Source organism: Hyperoodon ampullatus (genome assembly GCF_949752795.1).
Source record: "Hyperoodon ampullatus genome assembly, chromosome: 7".
NCBI classification, from domain to species: domain Eukaryota; kingdom Metazoa; phylum Chordata; class Mammalia; order Artiodactyla; family Ziphiidae; genus Hyperoodon; species Hyperoodon ampullatus.
This window is the reverse complement of record NC_136920.1, coordinates 76,562,284-76,586,833: the sequence shown is the minus strand read 5'-3', so window position 1 is coordinate 76,586,833 and position 24,550 is coordinate 76,562,284. Positions and strand designations below refer to the sequence as shown.

The window sequence follows — 24,550 nt, the reverse complement described above, 5'->3', positions numbered from 1 at the left end:
GTGGTGCCAGCAGACGGCCCAGCCAAGGAACCCAGAAACAAACACACATCTGACTTCTGTCTCATTGCCACATAAAAAGTACAGTCACTTACGTAAACAAAAGGCTGCTTGCAAATCTCATCATACATACTAAGGCACTAACCACAGTATAACCTGGCTATGACAATAAAGTCATACAATGGTTTTTCTCCTCCCACCCTATTCCAAGTGCCCCAGCTTCCCTCCCCAGAGGCAACCAGTTTCTTGGTGTTCTTCCAGAGATCTGCTATAAAAAGCTATACTCTTGAGCACTTGATGTGACTCTTTACTCTCTCCTGCTTTCCATGTCATTGTAGTCCTATGGACAGGTCTAGACTGTTCCCAGGTTCAGACACAACTGTGCCCTAGCTCCACCCAAGTGCTCTCATCATTGGCTCACTAAGCCCGCTTCTGAAAATATTTATATTAGCCTTTGACAACATAAAAGGGGATGCTTTGTGAAATTTTAACCTGAGGGTTCGCAATTTAAACATATTTTTCATGCCTCCACTGAAAGTTCTCTTAGTAAAACCCACACAAAGAAGATGCATGTGCCAACTAGTGAAGGCCCTGGGAAAATTGTAATAAAGGCAAAATTTGTTCTTCCCTTTCTTCTTCTCACGCTCAGCCCTTCCTTTTCCCTCCTGCAGGGTTTTCTTTGCCCTTTGCCCTCAGGGACTCAGTATTTTCAGGGGTAAAAACAATCCAGGAAATAATCTTTTATACTAGTTTGTAAAGAGAGGCTGATGAATTAATGTTACTTGGGTATTTTCAATTCGGGGAGACTCCCTAGGATAACGATCTCAAGGGGTGGGAGGGGGTGGCTGTCCCTTAAGACAAGATGGTCAGAATATTCAGAGAAGTGTTAGTTTCTCTTTATTAAAAACTTTTTCTTTGGAAAATTTCAAGTATATACAAAAGTAGACAAAACAGTATAATACACTCCCATGTTCCCATCCCTCGGCTTCAATGCAAGGTATGCCCACCCACTACCCCTAACTCCCGCCCCTGTATTATTTTTGAAGCAAATCCCAGACATTGTATTATTTTATCTGTAAATATTTATTTCTAAATATCTAAAAGATAAGGGTTCTTTAACATAGCTACAATGGCACTATTTCACCTAAAAAAAAGATGATAATAATTATTTAATATCATCATGTAACCAGTCAGTATTCAGATTTCTGCTTGTCTCATAAATGTCGTCTTTTTTTTTTTTTTACACTGTTAGTTGAACATGTTCTGCTGTTCTCTGTGTTTCTCGCGAATACATTGTGGGATTTAGAACTTTGATCAGACTTCATTATAACTGATATTTTATACTTCCATCAGGAGGCGTATACCGTCTGGTTGCCTTTCATTTTGTGATGTTACCAGTCATTGGTAGTCAATGTCTAAATTCGTTAATTCATTAGAGGTCACATTCTAATTCTATCATGAGGTGATATTCTAATTCTATCATTTCTTCTTCACTTACTTGCTGGACTATTTCTATGAAAGCAAGCTTTTCCTTCCCCTAAATTTTGCTTACCCAGTGGTACTGTTTGTATAGGAAAAGCAGAAGAAATGCTTGATTCTCTCCTTTCATTTACTAATTTTCAACACAAGGAGTCAATTCACTGGATCTTCTAATGTTGACCAATCAAGTTTTTTTTTTAATTTTCAGTATCATTATGAACTCATGGAATTATACAAATTGATGTGTTTTAGTCCCTTGCAAATATTACGGTGTACATGATTGGAAAGAGCTTATTTGACATATAGTGATGTATTTGAAAAGACAAACTATGTCCTAATACAAACCACAGAAAGTAAACAGGAGTCTATCTGAGATTCTCAACAGAGCAGGAATGGGAAGGTGGGGAAGGAGCACAATTTGAGGATACAGATCAGATGCTGGGGAAGTTTGAGTTTTGAAATTTATGTGATAATATAAGTGGTAACAAGGGCACATGTGTTCAAGATATGTTGACAGGGAGCCATAAATAATCCAAAGGTATGACTCTCTAATTATGAAAGCTCCGACACCTCAGCTACTGATTTGGGAAGATTCTGGGGAAGGTGTGTGTGCACCCACACATCTGTCTCCTCCTAGATGCCTCAAATCAGACAGTCTCCTCCACCACATGTATGCATACATGTCTGTATTCACCCCAAAGCCATCCAGCCTCTTCCTGAGAGTGCTGGCAGAAATCCATAAATGAATCTATCTCACTTTCCAACCCAGACAATGAAACAGACTTTGGCTTGGGACTTTAGGAGAATTCTCCACTAACGTGTTCAGAATTACTTGTTTCTGACTCTCTTCTTATCCTTGGACCAAGCTGAGCACTGGTAAGTGTTCTCAGAGAAGCAGCTTTCTTTATTCCAAACTTGGATCTGTATAAGAGGAGGAGGAGGAAAAAGAAGGCTCAGTAACTCCATTGGAAGTACGCTGCCCACCTGGGGCCCTCCCTCCAAACTTCTTCCCTTCAGCACCAATCTAACAGTCCACTTCCATCTCCCCTGGCAAAGAAAGTTGTCCCTGGACCTGCAGATAAAAGAGCCAAACAAGAAGTTACAAGTACCATGAATGTGAGGGTTCATAGTCCTGTTTTCAAATATGTTTCCCTGTTGGGACAGAGCAGGGTCCTGATTTTGACTTTGGTCAGCACCAAACTACCTATCCTTTGATTATCTATGGCTATGATATGAGATCGTGGATATGAAAGCTCTCTGAAATTGGACAAGTGCTGTGTGGATGGGAGGGCTTCTCACTGCTATTATCGGCATTTTGTTTCCTCCTGTAAATCATTCTCTCCAGGCCTCAGTCAAGTCCTTGAGGGCAGCAAGGCACAGGCCAGACAGGAACTCCTGTAAGTCAGGAGCTCCTGGCACAGGGCTAGGGTCAGGGTGATCTCCACGAGCAATGGAGAATGTGTTGACTTCAGAAAAATGAGTTATCTGGGGGCACAGGATCACTGGGGGTCAGTGAGACAAAAAACTGGACTTCTGTTCAGTAAGACTGATTGACCAAATGTGTTTTATCGTGTCTCCCTCCCCAGGCCATTCCAGTAAAATGACAGTGAAGGAATAAAAAAAAAAAGATTTTAACCCACAAGGGTAAAAGAGGACAAAAGCACAGGCGGGGAGATAAGATGGATGAAAGATTTCAACAGTAAATATTAGGAGGTGAAATATTATGTTAACAAAAATAAGGAGTGGGGAGGGCTGATATTTTGATTAGAAAGCTTTCAGTACTATTTAATTTTTAAAGCAGATATATATAAAATTTAAGAAAAATATTATTATAAGTATTTTTTTTAAAAAGAAAGAAGCAAGAGCACCTGGGACTCAGGAGAGACCTGGGTGTCAGATCTTTCTTTGGTACTTGGTGACAGCAGAGCTTGTCACCGTCTCTGTCTGAGCCTGAGCCCTTTTATCTGAAGGAGCTGAACAAATCCCACAATCACCTTCTAGTTCTAACAATTCCTAGTTCTACAAGTAACTTATAGAGGCAGCGCTGACGTCCTCAGAAAAACAACCTGTGCTTTGGAATTAGTCAAAAGTTGTCTCAGATTTCCCCTCTTTCAATTCCTAGCTGTGTGAGCTGGCTGGGCCTCAGTTTACTCAACTCATGCATGAGGATACTGCCTATTTCTCAGGACTGACAGAAGGATTAAATGAAATAAGTAAAGCAACAAATAAGTAAAGCAGCAATGAGACACAAGCATCATTCCTTCATTCATCCTTCAGTAAATATTTATTCAGCGCCTCTTATATGCCAGACAAAATCCCTGCCCTTGTGAAACTTACTGCCTCCTACTGTTTTCTTTTATTCCTACTGAAGCCCTCTGTTTAAACCTTCCCATGTGTATCCTTCTACTATTGTGGCCCCATCCTATCCCCTACCCTAATCTATCCTAAGCCCCTTTGTGAGCTCTGATCGGTTTACTCTTCTGGTCAAAAACATTCTGTGATTTCCCAATGTTTATTGAATCAAGAAACTTGATTCACTCATCCAACAAATGTTTATTGCATGTCTACGATGGGTCAGGCTCTGTTCTAGGTGCTGGGGATACAGCAGTGAGCATGAGAAACAGATAAAAACTTCTGCTCTTATAGTGCTTATATTCTAGTGGGGGAGATAGACAATAACCAAGATAAACAAGTATGATAAGTAAAGCATGTTAGTTGGTGATAAGTTCTAAGAGCAATAAGGCAACAGGTCAGGAAGTGGAGGGGGCGAGGGAGAAGTAAAATTTTAGATAGACTAACCAGCAAGAAGAAGACATCCAAGTAAAGATCTAAGAAAATGAAGGAGGGAACCCTGGGGATAGCAGAGGGAATATGGGTCCAGAAAGAGAGGCTGGCAAGTGCAAAGGCCCTGAGGTAAGAGCACACTTTAAAGGATGAGCAGGGAGGTCAGAATGAGGCCCAGTGTCTGGCAGAGTGAGGAGAGAGGGGAGACGGTTGGGATGTGAGATCTGAGATCTAATAGCTGCAGCTTTTACTCTGATAGAGATAGGGGGCCACTAGGGGTTTTGAGCAGAAAAGTGACGTGGGGTGACTTGTTTTGCAGGATCACTCTGGCTGCTGTGTTTAAAATAAAGAGAAAGGAGAAAATGGCCAAGCAGGGAGATGAGTTGGAAGGCCCCTTGCTGGCCCTCTTCTGTTTGTCCAATCACATCTCTTACTATTCTGCTACCTACCCTGTAGCCCTAACAGACTCTTCTTCCCTGAACACACTTTGCAGCGGCTGACCTATCATCCTTGATGAAGTGGCCTCCACTTCGAATAATAATAACAACTGGAATAATAGCTGCTACTTATCCAGCATCAATAATTCCATTCAATTTTTTAAAAAGTATTGTCTAATTTCACTTACAGACATTATTTCATTTAATGTTTATATTTTGTCCCCACTTATTGGGAAAGCTGAGGCTTTTTACAAGTTGCCACCAATTGGAAGGTCCCTGGGCCCAACCATAAGATAAAGAACACTTGATTCCCTTTTGGTCTCAAGTGGACCATTTGCATCTTTATGGGTCTCCAGACCATGTGACCCTCTGGGCATTTCCTCACAGGAAGCCTGCACAAAGGGAGAGGGAGGTGTTTAGGATGATCCTTAAATGTCAATATTAATTATCTGGATAGAAAAACAGAAACAAAGGACATTTTAGGCAAAGAAAATAGCACTGCACAGGTTCAGAGGTACCACATGGGAGGGTCAGGAAACTGCAGTTTACTGGTGTGTAGCATTTATAGGGATGCATTAGGCAGGAAACAGATCTGGAAGGCCTTGAATGGAATGTCGTATCAAAGAGCTAGGCTTTCTCCTATTTACAGTGAGGGAACATTGAAGGGTTTTAGGTAAACAAACAAGTAAACAAAAATATTGTTTAAGCTTTAACAAGGTAAGAGTGTCCGGGAATGTTGAGGACTGTGTCTGCTTGGAAAGCATGCATTCCTTGTGAAGGAAGCAGCCAGAGTTCTGGCTGATGGTTGCTGTACAGAAAGACAGGCCCAGTTTTGCCACTGGGAAATCTAGATTTTTATATAAAATCTTCCAATTTTTTATATGTTTGCAACAAGTTTTTTAAAAATTTTGATTACGTATAAAATTTTAATTGTATATAAAACCCCGCATAGGAGCTGCCCTCTGGGGGCTTCTGCCTGGAGTATAAGTAAGCTCCAGGAGGACAGGGACTTTGTCTTACTTCCACTGTGTTCTCAGTGCTTGCCACAGAGCCTGGCACACAGCAGGTGTTCATACATGTTTGCTAAATGTATATGTATGTGTTAGTTATTAGTATTCGTATTGTACGCTTGAGGAAACTGAGGCTCATGGAGGACAATAGATGACACGGGAAGTGGCCACACTCAGGTTCAAGTTCAAATCTCTGAACTTAGGGCTTCCCTGGTGGCGCAGTGGTTGAGAGTCCGCCTGCCGATGCAGGGGACACAGGTTTGTGCCCCGGTCCGGGAAGATCCCACATGCCGCGGAGCGCCTAGGCCCGTGAGCCATGGCCGCTGAGCCTGCGCGTCTGGAGCCTGTGCTCCGCAACGGGAGAAGCCACAACAGTGAGAGGCCCGCGTACCGCAAAAAAAAAAAAAAAAAAAAAAAAAAAAAATCTCTGAACTTGGAAATAGACAAAATGTCTTGCAAGAAAGATGGATTAAGGTAGACTAAGAGTAGAAGAGTAGAAACAGCTCTTCGTCAGACCCTTACACCACCCCCTATCCCCTATCCAGGATGTGGGGACAGCTCAGATGTCCTGTTTGTGGCTCCACTTGATTTTAACCCCCCTGGGAAACTTCTGATGCCGTTCTCTGAGACTGTTTTCCCTCTCTTATCTCATTCAGACCTAGGAGTCAGAGATGAGGCAGCCCACTCACCACCTGTCCCTCCCCAGCACAGTGACATCTGTAAAACGGTGAGTTGCTAGCAGTAGCAGTTTCTTCTGGGTCTTTCAAATCCAAACAAGGACCCACCAGATCTTGCTGTCCAGGATCCTGGATGACTAAATCCCTAGGGGTACCAGGTAGCTACAAGGCTTTTTCTGATCTAGTTCACTCTTTTACAAACATTATTAGCAGAGCTGCTCATGGCTGCTGCATACATAGAAATGAAAGGAGGTGGGCTGTACAGCAGAAACTAACACAACATTGTGAAGCAACTATACTCCAATAAAAATTAATTTTACAAAAAGAAAGAAAGGAAAGGAGGTGGGAAAACAATAGAGCCAGTGAAGGGGGATTTGGGGAAATAGAATATCAGTGTTTGAGGCTTCTAAAATCAGAGTCAGGATTTCTGCTAAGATCTACTCAGTTGCCATAAAATCAATCCTTCCTTCCTTTCCCTCTTTCTTCCTCTCTTCCTCCCTTCATCAAATCAGACAATAGTTTAGTCAGTCAAGAAACATTTGTTGTTCAGTGTTCAACAGACTCCCATAATTGGCAGGGAATGATTTGAATGATGCCCATGAACTGTGTCACATTTTATTCATATATTCATACACTTTCAATTTATTCAGAAAGGATAAGGAGAGAAGGAAACACTAGCATGTTTTGCCAACTATTACAATTCACAGGGGAAAGCTGTTGTTCCTCTCCACAATTCTGAGAGTAATTTACCAATTTCTGGACTCTTTCCGGAATCTTGTATTTGAAGGCACAGTCACGGCTCAGTGCACTGCTTTCTGTGCCAGAACCCCATGCACTGCATTGCTGGCCAGTCAGTTCATCTTGCACACATTCATTTTCCTTAAATGGATTTATTTTCAAGTCCATCGGGGGATTTTTCTTAAATTTCATCTTTAAAAGAGTCTTATCCAAGGTAAATGGATAAATTACCAGCTGGTAAATGGTGAGTAGGAAGCTGGCCAGGCCCCATCTGCCTGCCCCTGTGTCCTTTGCATTAGGTCATGGAGGGGAACCCAAGCTTTGGAATGTTAATCTTGCCCACGGGCCTGAAGTAATATCCCAGGATGTGAATGTGCATGACCATCTGTCTGTCCTGGGGGCGTGAAGAAGGCAAGATGCTCTGTCCTTGACCCTGACTGACGGAACCCAGGGGCTGGATCTGGAGGTTTAGGGGCCGGGGAACCTCTAAGTGCTTCAATGTCTGGAGGCCCCAAGAGTTTCGCTGTTTCAGAGCCGGCATGGCCAACTCCCAGTTGCTATTCTGCGCTGTGGCAAGTGCCAGATTGTCTTCCCTTCCTGCCCAGCCTGGGAAACCGGAGGCGTTTCTACCTCAGGCCCAGACCCGTCCTGGTGGCCTGGATTCCACCGCCTAGGCAGAAAGCTCATCTCAGCCCAGGGACCATTTCTCCCTGGGTTTTGTCACAGAGGAATTTCTATTCCAGCAGTTCAGGGCGATGGGGGTGGGTGGGTGGCCACGGGCTTCTTCTCCCTTAAGCTACAGAGTGGTGGGGTGCATATCAGTGTGTAGAGAAGGAAAGAGGGGAGGGAAGGGAAGCTTGAGACATTCCATCCCTGAGGTTGTTTCATCCCCAAATCCAAGGCAAATAAGGGAGTTGGGAAGGCTGGACTGTCTGCCCAGCAGCCCAGTCCTGAGTCCCTGAAAGGAGGACTTTCTCACATTCCTACAGGAGGGTGGGATAGAGACTGGGTCTGGGCAGGTCTGGAGAGCACCTGTTCCCTGTGGCTTTGGGGGAACACGTCCCGACTCGCTGAGCTCTCAGGTAGGAGTCTCTGGGTAGGAAGTCCAGCCTCTGATTGCGCAGGGGCTGTGTGTGTGTGTGTGTGTGTGTGTGTGTGTGTGTGTGTGTGTGTGCAACAAATAATTGTTTAGTGCATCCGTGAACTTTTTGCTTATCTGAAATTCAAATTTAACTGAACTTATCTGGCAACTCCAATATAGGGGGCAGGACTTGGTTGAACTGGACTGAGGCTGACACTCCATCCCCCTGCCTCTCCAATTTCAGGGAGGCAAGGGCCAGTTTCTGGACACATAACCCTGCCTTGACCTGCTCCCCACTCTGAAGCAAGAGAATTCCTTGGGCATTGCCTGTCCCACACAGCTAGGGCCCCTACGACTTCAGACTTCAGTTCTGAAACTCCAGAGACTTTCATGTCAACCGGTAATGCTCCATCCTGGAGTCCCTTTGAAGATGAAAAGCTCTCCTGAGAACTGAAGTGCTCTGTTATTGTACTTAACATAATCAACAGCACTTTTGCTCATAGCCCTGTAGGAAACTGGGGGACTTTGCTTTTTGTAAGAAATACCTACCTCACTCTCCCAGGAGATGGCCAACCTCTTCTAATCCAATACGAGGGTAGATGTCCCTGCCAGCCCGTGTCTGCTCCCACCTACCCTGTCTTAGCCTTGTCTTTTTATTTGTTCAGATGGTTTTTCACTACAAGGCACCCGGCTCTCCAGGCACAGTAGCCACCCTCTCCTGGGAGATGTCTGTGCCTTCTTGATGAATGGTAAAGCCTGGAGTAAAGCCTTTTGGTAAATGGTCTACCCTAGCTCTGAACGGACAGAAGGGGTGCCAGCTGCTGCCATCTCACTTCTCAACCCAAATGCCCTGACCACTAGGAGCAAACTCTTCCTTAATGCCAGGAATCAGGTTGTTGCTATGTAGAGTGGCCATGTGGGAGGTATATAGCATTTCCTTCTGAAGGTAGCTGGTCATACAGTGGTAACCAGGGTAGCTAAAGGTCATGCCCAGGGGCCTTGTCCAGAGTCTGTTGTCTTAATTATTTATTTCTAGGAGTGCATCCTTCTGCTTTCCCCAAGGAGGTGATCAACTCTTGCACAGGAAGAGCCAGAGCATTCCATTCCCTAAAGGTGTAGCATAGAGGAGATACTCAGCATTACTAATTGGGTTGTGAAAAAATGATGTTTGTGATAGACCAAAGAAGCATGTCTGCCTCTCTCTGGATTCCCAGGGCTCGTAACAGCTCTCTGGGTTTCCTGGCATACCTACTGTATGATTTTTATCTGGCCTGTTACGTGATTGTAAAAACTTACAGAAGTGTTCTATGTTGTTACTACTGGCAGTGCAAGGCCTCTGCCCAAACTGGCTGAAGGGTCAAGAATTTTAGACAGTTGACTCTGATGACGGCTGGAGGTTATAAAATTTCCCTGTCACCCCAAATCTGTCTTCAACACCTTGGTATTGTCCTACCCTAGATTCTCTTAGGAAATCACAAGAAGGAAAATTAGAGTCCTGGACCTCAGTAGAATGCACTTTCAGATCTTTATAGCCTGTTCCTCCCCCCACATCACACACACACACACACACACACACACACACACACTCATCTGCGAGTGGCAGAGTCAACTCCTCCCCACCTTCCTATTTCATTCAGTTTAATTTAATAGGAACTTATGCTTAGACAGCAAATGATGCTCAACAACAATAATGGCTCACATTGAGCTTTGTAGATCTAGTCTCTTTGAGATTCAGAGTCACCAGAACATGTCAGATGAACTAGAGGGGTCCTGACAAGGCTCAATGACAGACAGTTGTGACAAGGCCACTGAAATGACCTTCACCGTAAGACAGTAGTGACCTAGGGCCTGGAGCCCATCATAGGGGTGAGTTGGCTCTGGGAACGGCATGAGCCTGATGCTGAAACCTCCTTCCAACCCACCTGCCTTGACACTATGGGTGTGCCAAGGGAAATGGCCATGCACTCATCAAGTGAAGAACTCGGACCCTAAAGAGCTATACCACTGGGAGCTAGCGGCACGCCTGAGACTGAGTATAACAAATTGGGGGGAGTTGGGGAGGGCACAGGGAGGGCTGGGGAGAATGTCTGCTCTTGCCCCCTGGAGCACAGCCAGGCTTCAGCAGTGACTGCTGATGAATGTAACCAGGACTGACCCTTTGGACTGGGTCAACATCATTGAGAGACTTGGCCAAACCAGAAGGAAGACTGAACTCCTTGCTAATCTACTCATGGAGAAACTTGGTGTCTTAGTCCATTTGGGCTGCTATAACAAAGTACCATAGACTGGGTGGCTTATAAACAACAGATATTTATTTCTCACAGTTATGGAGGCTGGGAATTCCAAGATTTGGTGCCTGGTGAAGACCAACTTCTAAGTTCTTAGAAGGCCATCTTCTTGCTGTGTCCTCCCATGGTGGAAGAGACGAGGTTGCTCTCTGGAGTCCTTTTCATAAGGGCACTAATCCCATTCATGAGGGCTCCACCCTCATGACCGAATCACTTGCCAGAGGCCCCAGCTCCTGCTACTATCACATTGGGGGTTAGGATTTCGACATATGAATTTGGCAATGGGGCGTGGGGACACAAATATTCAGTCCATTGTACTCAGTGTCGTTGGGATTCCAACTTTAAAAGAGACTTGGTCTCTTTAGTTAAAGGCTGAAGTACAGGGACAACTTTGAAGAGCAGTTATTCTTCAAATAATATATACCCTTCGAGGGAAATAAACCTTAACTATCTTTTCTAAGAGAAAAAGCTAGTGTTTTCTTCATTTTTGAATCAGGGCTACACAACTGTCTAATTTTCTTTTCTTTTAATGAGTCTTCATGGTCTTTTTGTTTTGGGAAGAACAAACACTGGTTCCTGGGTATATTCCTGGCTGGTTGAAGAGAATGTCCTCCTTGGATCCCAGCTGACAGTGCTCAACACTTACCCATGCTGCCCTCATCTCTTTTCCTGCCTTGTCCCAGATACATTCACTGTCATCCATCTCAGCCATCAAAGAGACTACAGTACAGTTACTTTAGGATTGGAGGACACAATGATCCAAACATTCATCTGGCTCCAAAATCCCCTCTTCAGGCAGAGCTGGAGGAGTTCTAAGTCTGCAGAATGAAGGTAGTCCGCCTTCAACACTGACTTACAAGCAGCTTTGCAATCTGCCTTTGTGGAATTTTCAGTGCAAGAATTTATGGTAACCTCATGAAGGACATCTTTAGCTGCAAACTTTATTTCTAAAATTTTTAGTTCTAGTCAGAATAAATGCACAGAGAGGAAAACAAGGAGAAATAAAAACCACAAGAAGATGCTAGAAATCTTCTTCATGAGAAATGTATGGTTGTTCAGTATGGGAAAGGCTGACATTCTTGGGGCTTCACTATCTGAATAAGAAAAGCTGCCCCCAAAATGGAAGGTAAATCAGCGCCCAAGGAAAAAGATTAAGATCACTGAAGCCTCCCACACCAGATGTAACAGGCTGGGCAGTTAAGCCTGTGATGGGAGAACCACACCAGGGAGTGATTTGCTAACAGTCAAAAGTGGGAGAACATAGCAGCTGCTGTCAATTTGAGCTAAGAGGCAATTATAGATTCACTTTCATTCAAGATGGTAATTCTTAACTTCATTTTTTTAAATGTAGGACCGTAGTCTATATCCTGAGGATTCTTTCCCCCACTTCTTTTCTCCTAAAGAAAAGCATTCTCATAAACTGTCATGTAGGCTAACTGGTGGTGCTCAGAAAAGTCATGAATTTTATGGGCAAAATGGCATGTAAAAGGTGAATGAGAAAAAAAAAAAACCATCACATTTAAGTCAGGCCATCGCAGGCTGGATTAATCACTCCACCTCTGTTCTCTCGGTGCATGGCTCTTACTTTCATTCAAGAATTTATCATGTTGTGATGTCATGGACAGTCATCGGCTTCTAGGACTCCTCCTTCCCTCAGGACTCTGAGCTCCCTGAGGCCAGGGCCTCTGTTTTATTCTTTCTCATAAACTCCCTTGCCACTCAATATATGCCCAGTGTACAGTAATGCGCAATCAGTGATTACTGAACAAATACCCTCCAGGTCCTATACTAGTTCCAGTGGCATATATGAAGTGTAAACTCATTTTGTACTTACTGTGATGGAGATTTGAATCCAGATCCAACTGAGTCCAATACCCTCAGTCTTAAGCCCTTTGTAAACCTGCCTTTCCTGAGACGGATTGATCAGTAAATGGGAGAAGATATCAGCTTTCCTGCTCCCCAAATGGCTTCTCCTTCTCCATCACCTTGCTGGTTCTTCCTCATCACCCCCCAGCCCCTGAAATTTACAAGCCCCCAGGGTTCAGTTCTCAGGCTCCTTCTCTGTATTTACACCTCGTGATCTCATGCAGTCTCATTCATATGCTGACCACTCCCATTTGGGCATCCTGGACTCTCCCCTGAATCCCAGATGTGCATGCATATTTGACTACCTCCAGGACCTCTTCACTTAGATGTCTAATAGAAACCTCAAATTTAATGTGTGATTTGAATGATCTTGACATTATTTTTTTTGATATACCAAAGTAATAAATGCTGTTTATGACTTCTTTAAGTTTACATAGTGCTCCAACATATTAATACCCTCTGAGCTTCAAAAAACCAAATACATTTACAGTAGTATTATCAGTCATCAAAATGACAGGGAAGGAAACTTTACCTGGTGAGAATGCACAGATGTTCTCATTAAGGCAGCATTGACCCAGACGATCATTTAGTAACTGTCAAGATGGATAAAAGGGTCTCTGAGCCACAGGAACGGAGGGAGAACAGAAGCAGTTAACAGCGATGGGGAGCAGGGCCCATTAGCTTGGCCCCTATGATCCCCTCATGTTGTATCCACGCCCCACACAGGAACTAGCATGGATGGCGTGGATTTCACAAAGTGAATTCACTCCAGTCTCAACTGAGAATAATTCTATCAGGAGAGACTTGAAATACTAGTTTCAAGAAATGTTGAGAAGTGGGAGGAAGCCTTTGGTAAACACATGAAAAAGGGCTTCCCTGGTGGCGCAGTGGTTGAGAGTCCGCCTGCCGATGCAGGGGATGCGGGCTCGTGCCCCAGTCCGGGAAGATCCCACGTGCCGCGAAGCGGCTGGGCCCGCGAGCCATGGCCGCTGAGCCTGCGCTCCCGGAGCCTGTGCTCCGCAACGGGAGAGGCCACAACAGTGAGAGGCCCGCGTACCGCAAAAAAAAAAAAAAAAACCTGGGTTGATGGATAAAGACGTGAAAGGAAGGGACTGTCATGTTCAACCTCGGTGCCGTGAATCAAAACAACAGTTTATAAACTGCCTAAAGAGGCACACGCCAATTGTGTTGCCACTGTGGGAGGTGGAAGGAACTTCCGGTTCTTGCCTACCTGCCAGAGCCCTCGTGGAATGTCCCCCCAGCGCACGCCACCCCGACCCACGTGCCCTCTGCCCCTCCCCCACCGCAGAACCGTTCAGCCCGCATTTTCCTGTTTACTTTCAAACGTGTCCCTCGTTGACTTGGATCCCGAGCATTTGCTCAAGCAGGTCGCTCTCTGGCTCCTGGTCTTGACTTTTCTCATTGAGGCTACCAGGCAGCAGTAGTCCGTGCCCAAGCCTGCAGGATGGCTTCAATAGGAGGTAAGCCTATAGGCTGGGGGTGTGTTCTCAGAGACCCTGCCATCCTCACATCCTTCAGGTTCACACGTTACACTTAACTGTGGGCACCTAGTTGGACTGAAGGAGAGGGAGAAGAGAGCACTGGACGCACAAGGACATTTCACCTGGGGAGACTGGGGAGCCTGAAGAAACCTGAGACTGCCCTGGGGAGGAGGGGTCGTTGGAGGTGGATCAAGAGGAATTGCCCTGGCTATGGAGAAAGGATGGCAGCAGACAGTCTGATTCTTTCTAGAAGGGAGACAAGCCACTTTGAAACGTGTGTGTAAGGATGTGTGTGATGTCCTGGTGGTGACACAGGGAGGGTCATGAGGAAAGCCTAGAGCTGTAGTGTGTTCCTGAGGCACCTGAAGCTTGCCTCACCATATCTTTCAAAGGGATTTGAACAGGAGCATACTGTATCTCAGGGGGCCGTGGGGAGAGATGGTCTTGGGGAGAAAACTATTCAATGGGGCTGTGTGTGGCCACACCTGCAGTGAAGTGTCCTCTCCGAGAGCTAGGCAGGGGGTTACTCTAACTGCCGCAGCCCACACCTCGTCCACTCCTCCCAGCCCAGAGCTCACTTGTCAGTTCAGGTAACTGTTGCCTTGGATTCAACAGGGGATGGGCAACCGTTACGTGTAACTTCAGCCAAGAGAGGGCTCACGTTCCTGAGTTGCTCTGAATTGTTCTTCCTTTTGTGGAATGGCAGTACTTCAGACCTACTTCATCTTGTCCAGTATCTCATGCTGGACCCTCAGGCTGCCTTGAGAGGAAGAGTTTGTTCCTATTTCATGTCACTCCTTCATGGACAGGGAACAGATGTGGAGTGGGGTTGTTTCGGGTGGAATGTCTATGAAGGCTGCTTCCTCTTTTAAAGGGGGAAGGAGTGTAGCCCAGGATCAGGAAGATGATCTTCTGTGTTACTATTAAACGTCCTATGACATCTGTTCTGGTTAGTTAGGAGCACCGTGGGGTGTACCTTGTTCTCCTGAACGGGGATGTGTTTCAGACAACTTGATCGCCATGGCATCTGGCTTATGCCTGCATCTCAGATTGTCTCTCCGTTATTGGGAGCTGGAAGGGGAAGGACCACAGGCAGTCTATACTCCCACGACCAATGTAACATGACAATTCCCTGGCCCTTGTTTAATCCTCTGCAGCCATCACTGGCTGTGAAATGACAGAATCTAAGGGACACGCGCCTACTTCTCAGACCACGCCAAGCCCCTAGGAACAGAACTCCTGACTGATGACAGTGACTCTGGGCACTGGGGAAGGGGTGGCAGGACCTGGCCCATGTTACGTATCTGCTGTGGGTTGTTCTGAGATGCAGGTGCTTTCTGGGCCAGTGTCATGGGTTTGTATCAGGATTCCATTAGAGATATTTTCCAGCATTTTGTTTTGTTTTGGGAGGCTAGGAAAGAAAGAGGGGATTTATACTGAGCATCAGGAAAAGGAGGACTGAGGAGGAGGTGGGGCCCTAATATTTTACACAGTGCCTGTCCACAAAGGGCCTTTGGGGGCCTAGAACTTACCTTGCAGAAGGCCCCTGCTAGTACGCCGGATGAGGGGCATTTCTCACAGAGCGGATATCCACACAGCTCCAGGTCTTGGGAGACAGCCTGTGAGGCTTAGGTGCCAGGGTGTGCCTTAGGGAGGCTCTCCAAGTGAGTGCTTGCTGAGGCAACTTCTTCTCGGCAGGCAGGGGTCAGGGAGCCTGGTGGATGGGCGTGGGGTCACCAGTGGAATAATTCTCAACTGGAGGTCAGGGCATGAAAATCACTTGAAGACATTTGCACGCTGCAGTTTCCCTTGTCCAAGAGTCTCTCATCTGTGGAGATTTACACTCTGATGCCACAGAAAGCCTCAGTCCCACTTGCCCATTCTCCTCCTCCATTCACTCCTTTCCTTTGCCTCAACAGCATCTGCAGTGCTGGGAACGGATGTCACCATGAACCCCGGTGCCTCCTTGTCTACTTTCATGGAAGTGTCCTTTCCTCCACCCATTCCTGGCGCCCAGCACTGGCCACCCTGGGAGCAGCACCTGCCACCTCTCATCACCCCCGCATTCCCTCCTGGCAGCAGCCTGCTGCTGCCAGCTTTCCCCAGGATGCCTTTGGTGGCTAATGGTGGCTGTGGCCCCAGTGCCCCTGCGGCTTGCAACTTCACTGTACAAGTCAGGTCACAAGGGAGGCCAGTGCAGGCCCCCCAGACTCAGACCTTTATCGTTCCTCAGGGCCCCCTCAACTGGAGCGCTCCAGGGGCCCTCAGCGGGAGTGCTGCATGTCCTGCACCCATATTCTTAGCAACCCCTGCGATGGAGACCATTGTGACTGCTCCAGCTGTTGGAGTTACTCAGGCTGGCAAGGGAGGCTGGACCCCAGGCTTTCCTCCTCAAGCTCCACCACCAGCTGCCCAGATGGCCCCTAACATTCGCCCAGTGAACTCTGGGCCATGGCCACATGGCACTTCCAGGGAGGGCAGCCTGGACACCAACCAGCCCTAGGCCTCGCAGGAGGACTGCTCTAACCACCAGAGCGTGTACAGTAACTTCCGACGGTGGCAGCGCCTCAAGCCACTGGCCCGGAGACACCTTCCCCAGAGTCCTGATGCAGAAGCTCTTTCCTGCTTTCTCATGTGAGTGAACGCTCAGGGGGTCATGAGCTTATCGGAGCTCTTAGATAAAGAGGAATTGGGGATGGACTCGCAGGTTAGGTTTCTAGGGATACTGGAAGCAAGGTGTGAGGGCGATCTCCACGCCACGAGAAGGCACACTGTCGGTCATACGGGCGAGCCTGCCAGTCCATGACATCATGACTGAAATGTGCCTTATCTCAACTGACCCCATCCCCCTGTGAGTCTAGCCAGCTTGCTCTTCCACGATTCTCCTGGTAATATGGCCTGAAGACTTGCAGTCAGAGAGGGTCGTGGTGTAAGTTGAGGAGCCAAGGAGTGGATGCCACACTCTCCTGTGCTGCCGTCTCCTTTCATACAGCACTTGAGTGTACATGGCCGGGGGAGGTCACTTCGGAGAAGGGAGAGCAGCACAGGGCCCAGGAGAGTGCTTCATGCACGCCTCGACTTTGTTGATGTGGAGAATTCCACTAGGAACAGGGTGATGGTAGAGCTCTCCTAAGGGCATGGGCTCTCTCCCACTAGAGTTGTGAGCCTGGCAGGCATTTCCCATCCTAAACCTCCGGTCCCTCGTAAAAAGGGGCCAATCACACTTCATTCAGAGGACCGTGCAGAAGACTCCTTGGGCTAATCTATGAAGTGTCAGCAGATTGCCTGGCACATGCCACGCCTCATTGATGATGGTGATTTTTATTATGAAAAGGCAGCCTTGAAGAGGAAAAGAGCTCCCCAAGGCACAGTGTCCCAGCTCTAGCCTGGGACTGGATGGTCATCCTCGAGTGAGTGTGAGGTGGTGACAGAAGTAGCCGGGAAGGCTTGTCTCTGCTCTCCCAGACACCTGCCTCTCACTCTCCTGTTGCTCAGTCATGCTGTATTGAGTGATGTGTGGTCCACATTGGTGGGTGGGGTCAGGCAGGTGGGGGCTGGGCTGGGCACAGAGACTGACCCCGAGTGCTTACAGCCCAGCGCTCCGATCCCTGGCCCGCCTGAAGCCCACCATGACACTGGAGGAGGGACTGTGCAGGGCCGTGCAGGAATGGCAGCACATTAGCAACTCTGACCGGATGATCTACTACGAGATGGCGCAAAAGTGAGTCAGCGTCCTGGGCCCAGGGACTGCGTGGAGGGTGAGGCGAGCGGGTGAGGGCAGGGTTTGGCCGTGGGGGTGCTCATCAGAGAGGACAAAGGAGAAGGGCTGTCGCTCGGAACTGGGGGCCCGCAGCCCAGAGGCCCTACAGTCCTCCAGAAACCCCTCCCTCACCTTGAGAGTTTGGGTCTTCTGTCCTTCCTCCACCAGGAGCTCTGCCCTCCCCTGAGTTTGACCTACCCTTGTCCTCACAGGAAGGTCTCAGGACGGGGCAGGGTGACGCTGTGAGTCCAGTAGGGGTCCAACTCCGGCCTTATGGGCTGGGCCGGGGAAAGAGCTCCACTCGCCAGCCTGCTGCTTCCTTAGTGGTGGCTGGCTGGCGGCCACTGACATAGATTTGGGACCCCCCCTCCTCACGAAAAGTGGCCTGAGTGGGTACCCTGGCATCCCTGAAGAGGCTGGGGAAGCCAGCTGTCATCAGCCCAAGGGTCTCTGGCCCTTCCAGTGTTTGCTCCACGGTAATCCCCTTGGTTTAAGAAACAAAACCAAACAAACAAGCACCTCTCAGAGGAAAGGAAGGCCTGTCCTCTAAGCTCAGCATCCACATCGTCCAGCCTCTCCTGAGCCCTGTCTCCAGGTCTACGTTCCAGAACTCTCAGTCCCAACCCAGGGTCCTGGATTTGGGCAAGGACCCCTGTGGCGAACACATGCCTGTTCCAGCCTCTGGCTGTCAGCCCTTCATGTGGCTCTGGATGGGGGGCATGAGCAGGGTGCCCCCTGGGTCAGCCACGTGTCCCGTTGACCTGGTTCAATGCAGCGACCTGGGTCTATGCTGTTGAATGCTCTCCAGTGCTGGTGAGTCAGGAAGGGTCCCAGATCTTGTATCAGTTCCAGGAGCAGCTCTCTGCTGTGGACAGCACCTCACAGAGCCTTGACAGCCCCAAGGCACATCCTCTCCCAATCCCTCATTCTTGGCTGCCTTTGTTGGGCTCCAGAACCCAGGCCATTTTCTCAGGGTGGCCTGTGCCTCCGTCACACCCCAGGTTCATGGAATTTGAGGCAGAGGAGGAGATGCAGATTCAGCAGTTGCAGTGGATGCAGTGCGCACAGGGCCTGCCTCCTCCAGCTCCACCGAAGCTGGATCCTCGGGGGCCCCCAGCCCCGAAAGTGGGCCTTCAGCCAGCCACCCAGGTTCCCACCGGAGTTGAACGCACAGGTAACAGGGGCCCAGGGTTGGCCACTATTCCCATGTGGATCATCTTCCTTCATAACAGGGACATTGGTCTTTCAAGCAAAACAGCCACCGAGGCGGGGGGTGGGGGGGTGGGGTCTCAGATGCCCTTTGTCACTACGGGGTATTGACTTGGTCAATCTTGTAACTTCTCTCACACCTCCCTGTCAAAGGACTGCACACAAAGTCTGCCTAAGAAGTGGGCTTGATGGGGACACCCCTGGAAAACTGGAGGTTCCCCACTTCCTTACACGTGACTCTCTTAGATGCCCCCTTACCTCCCCCCTCCAACTGTGCATGAAGCTTCAGGTGGTCCTGACCCCCCCACAACCACATCCATGTCCCCCAACAATGCCCTCACCAGCGTGCGCCCGGTGGTCAGGAGGTGGACCGGGAGCCCCTCACCTTCCTTCCCTTCCTCCTGCTCTGCCTCAGCCTGTGCTCCCAGGATGTCCGGCCCCAGGGCCCAGCCCTCCCGCCCGAAGCCACACAGGTCCCAACGACCCCCGGAGCCCAAGGCACCCGAGGAGATTCCACCTGAGGCTGTGAGGGAGTATATGGACATCATGGAGGCGCTGGTGGGGCCCGTCCACTCAGCCACAGGCGACTCAGATGCAGAACGGGGAGAGGACGGACATGAGCTGCAGCAGGAAGAGGACGGCACCTACTCGGACCCGGATCTCTTAAGCTACACTGACAAGCTGTGTTCCCAGGAGGACTTTGTCACCAAAGTAGGCTAGGCCTGGAGACTGGGGTCTGCAAGATGCCAGGGCATGGAACTCTCAGCACCCAAGATCTGTGTTCTGCTCAGGCTGTTGGGACTTAAGCTCAGCTCCTTGTTCCTGAGCCTGGTGTTAGGGGAGGTTTACGCAGATGTTTGTGTGTATATGTTTGTGTCTACTGTGTGTATGCCTTTGTGTCTGTGTCTGTGCCTCTGTATATGTGCTCTTTTGTGTGTGACTGTGTATGTGCATGTTTGCATGTGTGCGTGTGTGCGTGCGCTGACCATCCCCGCCTTGTGGAGGAGAGTGGGGTGGGTCTCTGCTTTTCACTTTCCCTCCTGGCCTTCTTGTCTCACAGGCCACTCCTGGCCAAGGATGCTCACTCACAGCCTCTTCTTTCTGTTCTAGGTGGAGGCAGTCATTCACCCTGGATGCCTGGCAGATTTGCTTTCCCCAGACCCACAGCTGGATCTCTTGGCCCTAGAGAAGGAGCTGGAGCAGGAGGAAGGGCTCACCCCCGAAGAAGTGAGTCAGGGGAGGGAGAGGGACACTCAGGGAGCCAGGGGACCCCACGGGAGGGCGGCCCCAGGTGATCCAGGGGACAGGGGAACCCAGATGACCCAGGGGAGCCAGAGGAGGGAGGGATCCCCGGTAGAACAGGGGACACAAGGGACACCCAGGAAGACCAGGGCACGGAGGGACCCCAGTGAACAGGGGAGAGGTAGGGCCCCAGAACAGGAGGGCCACAGAGCGCTGTCCATCCCTCCCCTGCCTGGGACGCCTGGCATGGGGAAGGGCCCGTTCTGGGGTGGGTGCAGTGCAGGGTGAAAGGAAGGAGAGGACGGGGAGCCGGGAGGGGAGGGAAGGTCACAAAGCTGGGAATCAGTTGCAGGAGGATGGCAGGACTGCCACAGTGTCTGAATTTGGATTCGAGTCCTGGGGTCGCCCGTCCCCTCCTCCCCGCCCAGGGCCATTGTCCCACTGCCCAGTGCTCCTCCCCTCACACGTGTGTGTGGAGCCGTCACTGTCCTCCTCTCTCCTACCAGCTGGTGCAGAAACGACTCCTGGCCTTGAAAGAGGACGACGGTGTGCGGGCAGACCCGAGTCACAGGGCACCCGGAATGGCCCCGAGTCACAGGGCACCCGGAATGGCCTCAAGTCCTTCTGAGTCCGACGCCGGCCAAGGTGCCCAGAGGCATGACCAAGACCCCCATCTAGGGGTCAGTGATGAAGCCTGCCCACCAGAGATTGATTCTGAGGCTCTTCGTAGGCTCATCCAAACAGACACTGCCCTGTGCAGGCCCAAAGTCTTTGTTCCCTCTGGAGGACGTCAGGAGTTCTCTATATTCCGGCCCGTACGGCTCTCCCCTCCCCAGGGTCAAAGGCGCACTGGCCCTCTACTGAGATCCAGGGATGCGTCTGTTCTCAGAAAGGCCTCTCCTCTTCGGGAGGCCCGAGTGCCCAGGGACGGGTCCAGTGAGAACGAGGAGGTGCTCCAAAGCGTCTTCATCGTAGACTCTCAGCATATACTGGTGCCTTTCGGGATGTCCCTCAGTCCTGCGCATGTCTCAGCCCTGGCTTCCTCTGGAGGTTGGGGGGCCCAGAGTGCTCCCCAGTCCCCCTCCTCTCAGAGAAGAGGCCTCAGCCCAGCTCCACCAGCCGCTCCCAAGTCGAGGAAGCGGGCTCTGTGTGGACGCCCAGCCGCTGCTGAGAAGCTGCCCATCCCCGGGGCCGGCCTCGGCGTCTCTGGGAGGCCAGCCTTGGCTCTGGGGCTGGCTCGCCCCTCACAGCTGAGAAAGAGAAAGCGTGACCCGTTTGACACAAAGAAGCGTGGGAAGAGGAGGAAGAAGCACTGCAGCCAGTAGGGAACAGCTGGGCCGGCCCTCCAGGGTGAGGCCCCAGGGCAGCCCCCTGGGGAGCCTAGGGGCTCCTCCTCCTCCCAGTGCTGATCCTGGATGATGTGGGGGGAAGGGAGGGGGCAGGACCACCAGGGCGGGGAGGGGGAGCGGGATTGTGGGGGGTTAGGGAGGTGGGGGAGGTGGGTGTGGCCAGGTGTGGGTGGGAGCAGGACCTTTGGAGTGATGTATGTAAATTGTGAACAAAGATCGTTTTCGTGGGAAATGCTCTCAGGCCACTGTCATCTTGTTGGTGTTGAGCTGCTCCACAGAGAGCGATCCTGAGAGGAAGGAAGGATGAGGGAGGTCGCAGGAGCTCTGGGTCTACAGGTGGCCACACCTTTCCTCCACATAGACAAGGACTCCTCAGGCTGCCCCTGGGAACGCACAGCTCTCACTTTCCCCAGGGACCCCCTCATCAGCCCCTTCTCTAACGCCTGCTTGGCTAGGGGCCTTCCGGGGCATCTGTACCATCTTCTGCATCCCTGAACCTTCTGGGGAGGCAGAGCTGCTTTTGTGCCTTTCAGCCCTCTGGACACTCACCAGTTTCTAGGATGGAGCCTGGAGACAGCCCTTGTCATTATGGAGCTTCTCTCTGCTTTCCTCATGTGGCCAGACGACGGCGCTGGGATGACCCTCCGCTCATCCAGGGTTTCCTGTGTGGGTGGCCTGACCAGAGACGAAGTCTTGGCCATGGGGACAGGACTGTCTGCCTCATTGTAGCGGGAGCATCCTCTAGTCCCACTGGGATTATTGCAATGTGGAGAGTGGTGGAGGCAGCTACCTCTTAATCCCAATGAGGATGCAACAAGGGGAATGGGTGTGGGGAAATTCATGGGGCACCCGTTAAAGGTGTGTATAAGGGAAATGACAGTTGGGCCCCTTTGTGGAACTTGTGGGATTTCTGTGCAGCAGCATCTCGTTCAACTGAGGGAGGAGGACCCATCTGGCTGTGGCTGTGGGGACTGGCGTTAGGGGCCTACGGGTCTGCAAAGACACCCCAGAACTACTGTCCCTTCCCTTTCCACCCATGCCTGGACATGTGTGTGTATTGGTATCAACACTGGTTTGTATCCCCATAGAAAACAGATCCTCCTAACAAACTATGACCACGTTTCACAACAACAGCTTGCTCACAGGGGCAGCAGGGTGTGGGAGAGGTGTCTGTGGCCCCAGATCTGAGTGGGAGCTGGGATCCATGCTGAGGAGTGTGGAGGCCTCAGTCACCGTCCTGTGGGTGCCGGCAGAGACTTCGAATCATCAGAGCAGGGGAAATGACCCCCTCATTAGAGTGAGATGAGCAAACAATGAGGGGAAGGGAGTAGACCCCTGCTGTCTCCCAGAAGTGCCTCCCCTCCCAGTCTGCTTAGCCTCTGGCACAGCCTGTGCTGGCCCACCTCTGAAGCCCCTTCCTCCTAAAGCACTGAGATGCTCTGATCTTTTATGGACCTGCCCTGGGCCTCACCCCCCCTTCCCTGCTGGCCAAAGGCTCTTCTCCTGCTTCTGACTTCTGATTCCTTCCCCAGGACCCAGGCAGGTGTTAGGACAACAGAGATTCCCTGAACATGACCCCTACACCACCAGCATGCAAAACTGGGGCCGCAGGCTTCCACAGGTGGCATGACTCTCTGCTGGACCCTGCAAAGAGCTTGGAGAAGAAAGGGGCTCATGTCTCTCCACCTCCACAGAATCTGTACGTCAGCCTCACAGGTCCCCCTCTGTCCAGGTGGGCAGCACATATGTGCTCCCAGCCCTCCTTGACCCTTTGTGAAAGAAAGTTTTTGCAGCTTAGTAGTCTGATATTAGTCAAGGTGTCTCAGGGCTTGTTCCTTTGGAAGCCCTACAGGAGAATCTGTTTCCTTTCCCTTTCTGTCTTCTAGAGGCTGCCTGCATTCCTTGGAATTAGTCCCTTCTTCCATCTTCAAAGTGCATCACTTTAATCTCTGCTTCCCTCATCCCATGGTCTCTCCAACTCTCACTCTTCCTGTGTCCCTCCTATACAGCTCTTTGTGTTTATATATAGCCCACTCAGAAAATTTAGGATAATCTCTTCATCTCAACATTTTTTACTTAGTCACAGCTGCAAAGTCCATTTTTCCATACAAGGTAACGTTCACATATTGTCATAGGAGGGGTTAAACACGGACGTTTTTGGGGAACCAGAATTTACCCTACTAGAAGAAATCCACAAGAATACCTACTGTCAGAATCCACATGAGTAACAGACTATGACCAAGTGGAATTTATTCCAGGGATGCAAGCCTTCTTCAATGGTAAAAAATCATCAATGTAATCTACCATATTGAGTCTAAAGAAGAAACACATACTGTCACACCAATTAATACAGAACAGGCATTTAACGAAATTCAACACCCATTCATATTAAAAATGCTCAGAAAACTAGGAATAGAAGGTCACTACCTCAACCTAATAAAGAACATCTACAAAAAACCTACTTCTAACACCACATGAAATGGTGAAAGAATGAATGCTTTTCCCTGAGTTCAAAAACAAGGTTAGAATGTCCACTCTTATCTTAGTTTTCAACTTAGTACTTTAGATTCTAGTTAGTGTAGTACAGCAAGAAAAGGAAAAAAGAGGCATACATATTAGAAAAGAAGAAATATAACTGTCATCATTTACAGATGACATAATTGTCTACATAGAAAATTCCAAGGAATGTATAAGTAGACTCATAATAAATTATAATAACTTGCTTTAGCAGGATCTCAGAATATAAAATCAATACATAAACATTAATACACAACATTGATCATATTTCCATATACTAGTAACAAACTGAACGATTGAAAACCAAAATTTAAAACATATTAAATAGGTTCCAGTTCAAGATGGCAACATAGGAAGATCCTGAACCCACCTCCTCCCACAAACACACCAAATCTACAGCTACATATGGAAAAATTTCCTCTGAAGAAAACTAAAAGATGGTGGAGCAACCCCTTCACATCAGGAAAACCAGAGGGAAACCACATCAAAACAGGTAGGAAAGGCTGAGACACAATTTTGCCATAAACCCCATCCTTGGTGTGGAGACACACAATTAGGAAGGAACTCAAAACCTGGAGCTTCTTCCTGAGAGGTGAAGGGTATGGACCCCACAT

General features: G+C 49.1%; 1 long non-coding RNA gene and 2 pseudogenes across 3 annotated transcripts in view; 1 reads left to right on the top strand and 2 right to left on the bottom strand.

Moving 5' to 3' along the window:
* LOC307055611 (centrosomal protein of 78 kDa-like) overlaps positions 1 to 24,550 on the bottom strand; it is a 207,642-nt pseudogene that overhangs the window by 55,134 nt on the left and 127,958 nt on the right. The window lies entirely within an intron of this gene.
* LOC307056578 (NUT family member 2G-like) lies at positions 7,662 to 21,395 on the top strand (annotated as a pseudogene). The gene is made up of 7 exons: positions 7,662 to 7,773; positions 15,779 to 16,493; positions 17,452 to 17,580; positions 18,621 to 18,793; positions 19,244 to 19,539; positions 19,939 to 20,055; positions 20,577 to 21,395. The product of its transcript is annotated as an NUT family member 2G-like (transcript).
* The window catches only part of LOC307055803, a 90,447-nt gene continuing 89,460 nt past the window's right edge, over positions 23,564 to 24,550 (bottom strand). The window contains exon 3 of the long non-coding RNA XR_013810983.1: positions 23,564 to 23,733. This is a non-coding gene — a long non-coding RNA (uncharacterized lncRNA). The remainder of the gene's footprint in view (positions 23,734 to 24,550) is intronic.